Source organism: Mauremys mutica, chromosome 10 (assembly GCF_020497125.1).
Source record: "Mauremys mutica isolate MM-2020 ecotype Southern chromosome 10, ASM2049712v1, whole genome shotgun sequence".
Classification (NCBI taxonomy): domain Eukaryota; kingdom Metazoa; phylum Chordata; order Testudines; family Geoemydidae; genus Mauremys; species Mauremys mutica.
In genome coordinates, this window is record NC_059081.1 from 7,975,271 (window position 1) to 7,986,746 (window position 11,476).

Genomic DNA, 11,476 nt, shown 5'->3' on the forward strand with positions numbered 1-11,476 from the left:
CTAAACCCTGCTGCAATACATATGAATGGGCTTCAGTAGGATGCTTGATTTTCTACAGTCGCTGTCGCAGGAGGTCTGCCAGTGAAGGCCACCTGTGCGGTTCAGCTGGACATCATAATAGGAACATACCACCTGCCCCCCTCCACTAACATCTGCACAATTTTCCAAACTTGTCCTGTAATTATCAGTATCCTTAGCTGAAAATCTCATGTTATCATGCATGTTCTTGGTTCTGGATGAGCTAAGAGAATCTCCTGCATTACCCTTGTATGTCTCTAACTTCAGCTGGTAAAAATCTTCCTTGTCTTTCATGACAAAGCTGTCGTATTCTGCATGTTTGTGCCTGCCCTGGGCATCAACTGAATTTATACGGACTTTGTACCATTTTTGCTTGGTGATGAGGTTGATAAACTTATTGCCAAGCCAGTGATCTCCCTCTAGGTCGCCAAAGCCATATTTGTCAGTTGTCCAGGCTTCTGACCAGGTGAGCTTAGTGTTGTGTCTGTTTCTCTGGATTACTGTCCACCCAGTGCAGCCATCTATAGCACTGGACCACAAGCATGCAGCTTCCTTCAGGCTGCATGATGTAAAGGCCGTTCTCACTGTGGTGTGAATGGAAAACTTCATCACAGTCCCTTGGGAAAGCTGAGGAATAAAAAAAGTTGTAGATGATTGGCTGATTCTAAAACTCAAAGCTAAATTGCTTTGGCTCTTCTCAGAATAAGCTTAAAGCTAACAGAAACAGAAGTAGTAAAGGTCAAGACTGAAGTGCATTGCCTGTGAAGTGTGGAGACCTAGATTTGGAATATAACTCAGAATTTAGCCCATTATGTCAGATTCTTCTCTGGTGTAACTCCACCAGAATCCACAAAATGCACTTGGCCACTTTTTGTTTGGTGTTGCACAATTACTCCATACTAAATACTGAGTGCACCGGGGGAATGGAGACCTGCCTTCAGATTAATTGCAAGTCAGCAAATAGGGCAATTAAAAAAAATTAAAGAAAGCTGCCTGCCTGCTACCATGGCTTAGCACAGTCTTGTCTTAAGTGCCTGCAGGCACTGCTCTTATGTAACATTAAAGCATGTTACAAAGCCCCAGTGGTAGTAATGGATTTTCCAGCTACTTACTCTATAACTGCAATGCAACGGGTCTCTTTAGAAACTTTGAGGGCCTGTAAATGCTTCATTGTTCTCTCATCAGCTGTTCAAGTAACCCGCTTTGACATGTAGAGGTCACTAAGTGTAATTATTTTTTTAACAGTACATGATCTGGCTTTCCAAGGAGCAGCTTCTTAAAGAAGTAGCAGCATTTGCACTCCTCTATCTGTGGATCTCTACCTCAATTCTTACACTGGCATCCATCCCCATGGCATCTGAGCATCATTCTTGTTACTGAGCTGCCCATATAAAACAAAGATAGAGCTCAAACCAAAACTGCTAATTTAAATTCCCCTGAGCTTTGGAGAGGCTTGGATCTTGGAATGGTCTTTGTTAGCATGGCTGTTTCTGCAGGGAATAGCTACCTATCTTGAATGTAAGAGCCTTGTGTGTGTGTGTGTGTGTGTGTGTGTAAGTCAACAGAAGCTCCACAGAGTGATTACAGAACTGGGCCAACTAGTGTGTGTGACAAAGGCAAGATTCCCAGTCTTCAGTATGGAAATGGCTATATGAGTCCTGACCTTCCATACCAGTGGGAGCTGGATGATAAAAATAGAAGCATCTTCAGACACTGACATTGGGAACTTCAGAAAATCAGAGTTTGTGGTTAGCATTGTAATGAAATCTGCACTAGATCTAGAGTTAAAATGTTATGGCTTATGGGGAATTGGATTAAAAAATAAAGAAGCTGTTTTTCTGTAAATATTTATAATGCAGGAGTAAGGAAATGAGTTCCTGGACTCTTGTACTATGTTAGCAGAGAAAATAACCAGGGGGTTAATTTAAATGGATGGTCGGGAAAGATGAAGATAGGAAGGCAAATTTTAAAAAGGAAAAAAACCTAAGATATTAGAGCCTACAGAACAACTCTAATGAAAGAAGAGGCCATTCATACAAATTCACAGTCATTTTCAGGCCTGAATAAAAATATCATTGAAGGGTGAAGTCTAAATAGCATTAAAGGAAATGGACAATAAAATCACTAAAATAGGTTTTTCAATTTTGCCACCACATAGTATGAAAGAGATTTAAAAATGTTCAACAGTCACTTAATTTAAGATACTATTTTGGATCACTAATAAGCTTGATAGATGATCGAAAACCAGTAAGGCTACATCTACACTAGAAACTTCAAAGTGCTGCTGCGGGAGCGCTCCTGCGGCAGCGCTTTGAAGTATGAGTGTGGTCACATGCGAGCGCTGGGAGCAGGAGTGGTTCCAGGCACCAGCACGCCAAGCGCGTGCTTGGGGCGGCAAGCCACTGGGGGCGTTCTACCGGTCGCCGCGAGGGCGGCAGGCAGGCTGCCTTCAGCGGCTTGCCTGCGGAGGGTCCACTGGTCCCGCGGCTTCGGCGGACCTCCTGCAGGTCCGCCGAAGCCGCGGGACCAGCTGACCTCCTGCAGGTCCGCCGAAGCCGCGGGACCAGCGGACCTCCTGCAGGTCCGCCGAAGCCGCGGGACCAGCGGACCCTCCGCAGGCATGCCGCCTAAGGCAGCCTGCCTGCCGTGCTTGGGGCGGCAAAATGCCTAGAGCCGCTCCTGGCTGGGAGAGAGCTCTCCCAGCACTCCTGGTAATCCACCTCCACAAGGGGAATAGCTCCCAGAGCTCAGAGCCTATTCACACTAGAGCTTTAAAGCGCTCAGACTTGCTGCGCTGAGGGAGCGTGATTTTTCAAACCCCTGAGCCAGCAAGTTAGAGCTCTATAAAATGCAAGTGTAGACAAGTCTCAAGGCTGGCTAGCATTTCTTTTGGAGAATTAAGTAAAATTAAGATGAGTCATTCTAGGGCAACGAGCATGATGAAGTGATGGAATTTAAGTTCATTCCTAGTTTAGCTATTCTGTGCAAATACTAAATGAAATGGGATTACTCTGTTTAGACAGAAAAATGATGTTCAATGATAACTAAAGCTGAGTGAATAATTGTTTTTTTTTGTTTTATATTTTGGTTTGGTTTGAAAAGTTTTGATTCATTTTTAAACAAACTGGGTTTTTCTTACAAATGAAAAAACATACATGTGACGGGTTACCCCCCACTCCGGGGTGCCATCTGATGTACTGGGATACCACTGAGCCCACCGGTTCCACAGTCGGGGCTCCCTTACACTGCCTTGCTGAGCCAGGCCCTCAAGCCTCCTCCAGCACAAACACAGGTAGGGACACACCCAGCTGCAGAAAGACACAGACACTGAAATCAGTTCTGCCTGGGAAGACTCAGCTAGGGACCTGCCCAGCACTTAGTGCACTCCCCCTCTGGAAAGTAAACCCAAAATTGTATAGTCTTGCGCTGCACAGAAAACTGTACAGCATAAGTTCATGAAATTCGCTCCCTCCCTCAGTGTGGAGGAAGATCTGCACAGCTTTTTCTCCCCCAGTTATGAATTCCACAAACTGGTTTAAAGGGAAAAAACAACAAGTTTGGTAGTTAATAAAGATAGATTTTAAGCGATTATAAGGGATAGCAAACAGATCAAAGCAGGTTACTGAACAAATAAAACAAACACGCAAACTAAGCTTAATAGATTAAAGAAACTGGTTAATAGTAGTAATTCCTCACCCTAAATGTTGTTGTAGGCATTTATTTCACAGGCCAGACTCCTTTTCCAGCCTGGGCTCAGCTATTCTCTCCCGCCCCTTTGTTTCTTACATGTTTCCAGGAGTCATCCTGGGCGAGGATTCAGTGAAGAATGACCCATGATTAACTCATTCCCCTGCCTTAAATTGGATTTACATACGGTGGGAATCCTTTTATTTCCCAGATTGATCCCCACTCCCCGTTAGTGGAAAAATACTAGTTGTCCAAGATGGAGTCCAGTACCAGGTGACATGATCACATGACTCTGCAGTGTCAAAGCAGCATCCCAGGAAGCTTCTCAGGAAGGTGGGAGATTAGCATCTTCAAAGTCCTATTGTTCTCCCTAATGGCCCATCCAGTTTGATCACATTCTGTCTGGTGGGCATTCCCCAGGTGTAAACCCACTTGTAATTGTTACATAGTCAATATTCCTGACTTCAGATACAGAAATGATAAATGCCTACGAATAAGATAATCATATTCAGTAAATCATAACCTTTCCAATGATACCTCACATGACTAATCTTGCATATAACACATCTTAATTATGCCATATTAATATCAAAACAATATCTCTAGGAAGAATATGGTGCATAGTGTCACAACATATCATTGTTTTGTGTCATTTTGCGCTGTTTTTGCTTTTTTTATTTAGCCAATTTTCTAAACAAAATCATTTCAAAAAGAAAAGTCAAAAGGTTTTGTTTTGAAATGGTGATAACAAACCATTGTGACTCTTTAAAAAAAAAATCAATTTTTTTCTGCCAAAACAGTTCACCAAATCTGGCTTGAATTTGCAAATAGTTTGGGTGCCCCGAAAAATGCATCTCTCTGTTAATTTACTTTTTGCTGCGGGGAAAAAAAATTCTCATGGCTCTTCTTACAGAAGCTAAGGTAATAGAGCTCCCCTGTTGGCTTCTCGGAAAAGGAAACTGAGCTTTGGAGATGGCAGCCATAAGTACAAATCTCCTATCCTGGTGCCATGTGAGAAAGGAATAATGTGACATTACCGCAAGGAACCATAATATTTCTGCAGTAAAGTGTCTCAGCCTCTGTCACAATAGAATCTTCTTAATAGGAATACCCCTTTCCCCATTAAGAGGAATTTGAGAATCTGCTTAACAAGGATGACCACTTTAATAGTAATGCAGCTGTCTGATGAGTTGCACAGTCCATCATGTTACTGGAGCTGGGAAAAGGCAGTACTGGGAACTGAGCGGTTGCCGGCTGCCGGTTGCCCACTGCCTGTAGCAATAGCAGCTGCGAGATGCCCATCAAAACAGACAGCATGTGTGGTTGGCATAGAAGGAGCAAATTAAATTGGGGTGAATCAAAACAATACTTTCTGCCTGACTCACAGCAGTGGGATGGACCCCTTTAATTAAAGGAGAAAACTCACAGAAACCATTTCAAATTAAAACCTGCTGTACAGTAGGGCCTAAGCACAGCTAAATCAACTGAAGGCATCCCCAGTACATGGAACAGCCATCCCTAATAAACAGCAGTCATACAGACAAAAATGTGGGGTATATCGTGAAATTGATCCATACTGAATTCCAGTCAGGGTGGATTTGATTTAAAATCAAATTGATTTAAATCATGATTTAAATCACTAGTCAGGAAGACTCGATTTAATCATGATTTTCTACATAAAAGTGCGTACTTGTTGGTTGTTATAACATTAATACAGATTCTTCACAGAGATGTAGGTTTCATTTTTAGAAGGTACACACTATACATTTTTAAACAGTGATTTATTTTGAAAACTTTTCAGATTCGTTTTACAGCTATATCAGAAAATGAATGATTGTTTGGTTATTTCATTTACCAAAGGTCATTGAAACATATTTATGAAGTCATTGGAAGGTGAACTATCTCCAATTCAACAGGTTAATCATTAATAGTTGGAGGATTTTCTTGCCATGCTGTATTAGGAGGAGAACATCACCAGACAGGCATTTAAATTGTTTTATTTAATTAAAACAACAGCATTAAGTATTCTGGAGTTTTTTCTTCAACAGCAAACATATAATATTTTAACAAAACAAGCGTATGTCACTCACTTCTCATATTTATATCCAGACTTCTTGTCCTTGTCCAGATCTGTTCCGCCTCCAATAATCTTCTATTCATTGAACTTTTTAAAACTTTGCACTTTTAGAGAGAAGTAGGAGATTGACTCTGTGTACACAAATTTGCAGAGGGACATTAGAGCTGAGGTCTGTTATTTCTCACCTCTATATATTATTTATTTATTTAAAAACATTTTTGCTGTTAACAAGCATGTTACCTCTGGAGAGACAAATCCACAGTTTGAGAACTGCAAAAGTAAGCATCTCTGATGGTATCTTCTAGACTGAGCACTGAGTCTCATTGGGTAGATAAGAAAGATTAACCTAAATAATATATACAGAAGCCTGTGGAACTCCATAAGATTGGGTCCCTAATCCATGAACTATTGGAACTCATTTACAAAACTTTTCTTAAACATTACATGAACATATTGTCTCATACTATAGAATTAGAATTTATAATCCCTATTCCGTGATGAGATATCTTTGAGCTATAATGTATCTTAATTAAAACTATCTTTAAATAAGTTTTTTCCTCAAGCATTTTATAAAAAAAAAATCCAATTTAAATTTAAAAAAATCTGTGTTTTTTTTTTTAAATCATTGATTTTTATTCACCCTGATTCCAGTGGGACTTCCGAGCAGGCCACGTGGGTGAGGTCTTGCCTTTTAAAGCTTTGTGCTGCATGTGGCACAAATACTCATTTTCAGATAAAATATAATAAAGTTGCAAGCAGCCCAATGCACCCATCAAGTGTTCGCTGATTTACATTCATCCCAGCAGGAAATGTGTATAGCTGGAAGAAATGAAGTACTACTAAGTAGATGCCTGTTAACCTAGGAAGGAAGAAATAATTAGGATCCCAGAAGAGACGGGACTGGGGGGTGGGGGAGAGAGGAGGGATTGAGAGGCTGAATTTGATTGTTACGGAAACGAGGTTGTTATGAACACACACACAAGCAATAAAATTATTGTAAAGGAATTAGGCTGTAACTTCTTTGACAAATCCTAAAAGAAAGCTGAACAGTGACTACTAAATAATTCTTTATTGATATTTTTCATTACAAGTACATATGCACATCCCAGCTCTGCCACAGCCTTTCTGTGTGCCCCAGTCTCTCTCTGCCCCAAACCTGTTAAGTGGGAATAATAGTGAAAACTGGTCAGAGAATGGGAGGAGGGTTTCTGCAGAAATTTTTGAGGTTTTGGTGAAAAATTGAAATCCAGAATATTTTGATTCACAATGCTGCTGCCGTGCTTCATGGGAGTTGTAATCCAGTTGCTTCGTGCTCCTGTTATTGGCCATGCTCTCTGCTCAGATCACCTCTCCTGTGGAGCACCACTGTCTCTTTGGCAAGGGGAGGCAGTGCATATGGCAGGCACATGTCTGTGATGAATCAGAGGAGATGTAATCCAGCCAGGGAGCCTGGCCCATAGAGGACAACGGGAGCATGAGGCACCGTGGCAACATTTCCAAATCACAATTGGTCAATTTTTTGACCCCCAAAAATGTACTTGCTGCTGAAGGCAGATGCTCTTCCTGAAATATTTCATTTAATTGAAACTCAGTTTTCTGTCCCTGAAAAAAAAATCAATGGACTTTGGATCCGACTGTAGTAAGTGCTAAGTAATACAGTATTGTGCTTCTCTTTGTGATTCACAATGAAGAATATTGCTGTCAGACTACACCTCCGGATACAGAGGAAATTGGAGGAGCTACCGTGAAACTATACAACCTCTCAAGCCATCAAGTGAAATACATGCAGTTGTCATTGCATAGCATATAAAATCTTTTTTTTTAAGTGCAAAGTTTGCTAATATCTATCTAAAACACTTTGATAACTCAGCGTAGTAAAGTAAGTGCAGACCTGCTGGTTCCTGTCAACTCTTATTTCTGTCATCTGCCAGAATAATTTTCCAGTGGGAATGTTGTTTCTTCATTCTCAGTTCCTTTGCATTTCTCATTCCTGTGCAACTCTGATTGCCTATTGACTCATGTTGCTATCCACTGTATCTCATTCAAACAAGGTTCTTAAACTTTGCTCAGCAGATTGTGTCTTCTTGATTTTAAATGTTTGTTTTTAATGAATGGTGGCAATAATACATCAGGGCTTATTTTCAGTAGATTAGAGCTGGTTGAAGGTTGTTTTGGTTTAAATCATTTTGCAATGAAAAATGTCTCTTTGACCAGTTGGAAAAATATTTATTTTGGTCAAAATTTTCTGGTGGGAAGGAGCAGAAGGGGTTGGAGTTAAAATTTTTCAATGTTTTTGATAAAATATTTCAGTTTGGGATTTTTGAAAGCTGAAGAATTGGATTTAGTTTTTTTGCTTGGAAAAGCAAAAATAATTTTGGGAAATTTGCTGGGGAAAATGAAAATCTTTCATAATTTCCCACAAAAAAGTATATTTTAACCAAGTCTGTTGAGGATACTATTGTGCTGCCATTCTTGTCTCCAGTGCTGCTTGCTATATTTTGGTGCCTGGTGTGTGGTTGGAGTCATTGGCCCCTAGTGGCCATTAAGATGCTGCCACCATAATCAAGCCCAAAGGCAATGGGAATATTTCTATTGACTGAAGATTTCAGGGTTTTCCCGCTGGTTTTGTACTCACTAAGGACATATTACTTCACCTGCCAGACTAATGAATATTGTGCAAAAAGAGTTAATTGATACCTAGGACATTTTGTATGCAAAAGGCACTTGGATGCTATGGGGCAGTATAAATACTCACGTTGTCCTAGTAAGGCAGAAACCTTTGTTAGAGGCTGGTATAAAGCCAGGCCATCCAAGGGAGACCTACAGGTGGGATTGCAGATGGCACAATCTCTCCAGCATATAAAGTAAATGGGAACAGAATTTATCCCAATACCTTATCACTAAGTTATCATCTGGAGCCTGACTTCCAAGCTGGTTACACTGCCTGTTCCATCAAACTGTTTATGAGCTTCTTATACCTTTGCGTTTGGGGTATTTTAGAGGGGGAGGAGAGTTCTACATTAGTTTCCCATTTGCTGAAAAGAAGCAAAAGCCCATTTTCTCTATTGCTATTTTTGTCTCACTTTTCACAAAGCTTTAGGATGAGCACATCACAGGTTTCTTGTTCAAGGAAATTTTATATTCGCTGTTGGCAAAATATTATTTCAAGAGACTGTTGCAGCAGGGGGATTTAAATATCAAGAAGAAAAAGTTATGCAGAACCAAATGGAATAATCACTCATCCCTTTATTATTATTCATTGGAAATATTTAAGTTCCTATACTTACATAACTGCACACTGTTCCAGAATAGCAATAGGTTTTTAGAACTTGCAACTAATTTCTGGGATATTTTCTTTCATGGCTTGCTATTCTAGTCTTTGCACTCACTGCACAGTTACAGTTAACTATACCAACCAGGGTTGTGTCTTTGTCATGAGGACAAATTCCCACTAGGGATTAGGCTGACCTTTCAAAACTGTCATAACATTTATCGGCCCAGACCAATGAGCTCACCAGCACAGACCAATTATATATTATTCCCCCCAACACAAAGTCTCCGTGGCCAGGTCTCCTCCACAACCTGCTCCCCAGACAAAGGTTCCTCTCCTTGTTCTGTCACACATTGTTTTGTCTTCTTTTCTCCTTCAGCTAACTGGTTGGAGTCTGCCTCACTTCTGCCATTTTTACACCAGTGCATCTCTGTACTCTTCAGTGGGATTACTCGTAATTTATACCAGTATGATAGCGATCAGAATAGGACCTCATGAGCCTCTCTGCAAGCTCTCCTAAACAATGGTTGACCTTCCCACTCGCTGCTGATGCCCTCAAATTTGCCTGTCAAAATAAATAAATAAAATAATTCATCCCTCCCATTTTAGGCAATTGGACAGATGGAATTTTGCAAAATTGGATTGCCACTAAACTCAGTGGAGCTAAACCCAATTACATCAGATAGGCACCAGGACCTTAATTTGTGATCTCAGACTCAAACCCATGTTTCCAAAGGTGAAAGCTAGTAAATTGTTTCACTGTGAATATATATAGAAAGAGTTAATGGATATGAGTATATGATAAAGCCCTATACATTATGCTACTCTGAAGCTGTATTAATTTTTAAACAAGAAATGAATTACTATAAATTGAAATCCTGGTTCTGTTTCTTAAAGGAGACAGAAAGTAAAGATCAAGCTGCACTGTAAATAATGATGCCAGTTTTTAAAACCCTTCTTTATTTCCTAGCTAGAGTAGGGGCATGTACAAATATTTTTTAAAACAGAGCAGGGGAAGAGTTATTCTGTAGACAGATTTTTCCTTGTAAGAGCTCTTCTTAAATTAAATGTTACATCCCCTCTCGTTGGCTGTATTATAAAAGTATGTTATATAATTCTCCATAGATACCAATAGACAGATGTATTTATGGGTTTTGGAAGCTCCATGTAATTTGGGCATAAAACATGAAGTATGTTTTATAGTTCCTCATTAATAATGGTTGAGAGTTATGTTCATCTGAGGCAGCAAACATAAATTCTTAATGTTTAGGCATTCATTATATGCCTACAGTGATTGGAAGTTGCCACAGGAAAATAAAAGTCAGTGGTCCCAGAGGTTTTTTGTTTTATATACTGTCAAGCAAATGTGGAAAGTTCTATTCATTCACGTCTTGACCCCCCCCTAGAAATTCTGAATTCTAACAAGATCCATTGATTGAAAAACTCAAATTGGAAATAAGAGACAACTTTTCAACCCCAAGGGTAGTTAACTATCGAAGCATCTTACCAAAGGAAGTGGTAAATTTATCATCACATGGAGATTTTAAGTCAAGATCAATTGCCTTTCTCAAAGATATGCTCTAGTTCGGTAGTGTTTGATTGCTGTTGAGATCTATACTGTTCACTTACATCATAGGGAAGAACAATTCCTGCCACAGCAGGAATTACTGGGTGAAATTCTATGGCCTGTGTTACTGCAGGAGGTCAGACTAGATGCTCATAATGTTCCATTTTGGCCTTAAAATATATTAAATGGTTGGAAAGACAAAGGCTGTTCTTACCTCTCCTGTATATAACATCATCCAAGTTGTGAATTGCATCAATATCCTTTACCATGTGCAGGTTGTCAACATCCTGAAGACGTGTCTTCCAAACGTCTTTATTCTTCTCTAACGTTGAATTGGGTGTGCAGCTCAGAAAAAGAACTGCAAATGCAGCTAGCAGGATATTACAGGAAGACATTTTTGGGAAACCTGGAAAAGGCCACAAATACATGCATTATTTGGAAATGGCTTCCAGGCTTCTAATACAACTGTCCTCTTAATAAACATACAGTGCTTTGAGGCTAAATTCAGAAGGAGAAAATAGAATGTCAGGTTTCTGATTTATGTTTTATGCTAAGAGATTAAGGTGCATGATGACTAAGCCGGTCACTGATTAACTTCAATGTACATATTTGTAAATCTGAAAAAAAGTACCTTCACAGATGCTCAATTCATCAATATTATTTACTTTCTTGTTATAGCATAGTTTATTGGGCTCACAGAGGATAACTATGCCTCATAAAGGGGGGATAACAAGGTCCTCAAATTCATCATCATCAAAGATTGCATTTAGTAAACACAAAATGGTAAAGTAATTGTTTTTCATGATACTGGAAAGGAGGCTAGATCAAAACCAGGAAATCATATGATGCTTCAAGG

At 39.8% G+C, this 11,476-nt stretch overlaps 1 pseudogene; it reads right to left on the reverse strand.

Moving 5' to 3' along the window:
* On the reverse strand, positions 1 to 11,015 carry LOC123378707 (annotated as a pseudogene).
* Between the last annotated feature and the right edge of the window lie 461 nt (positions 11,016 to 11,476).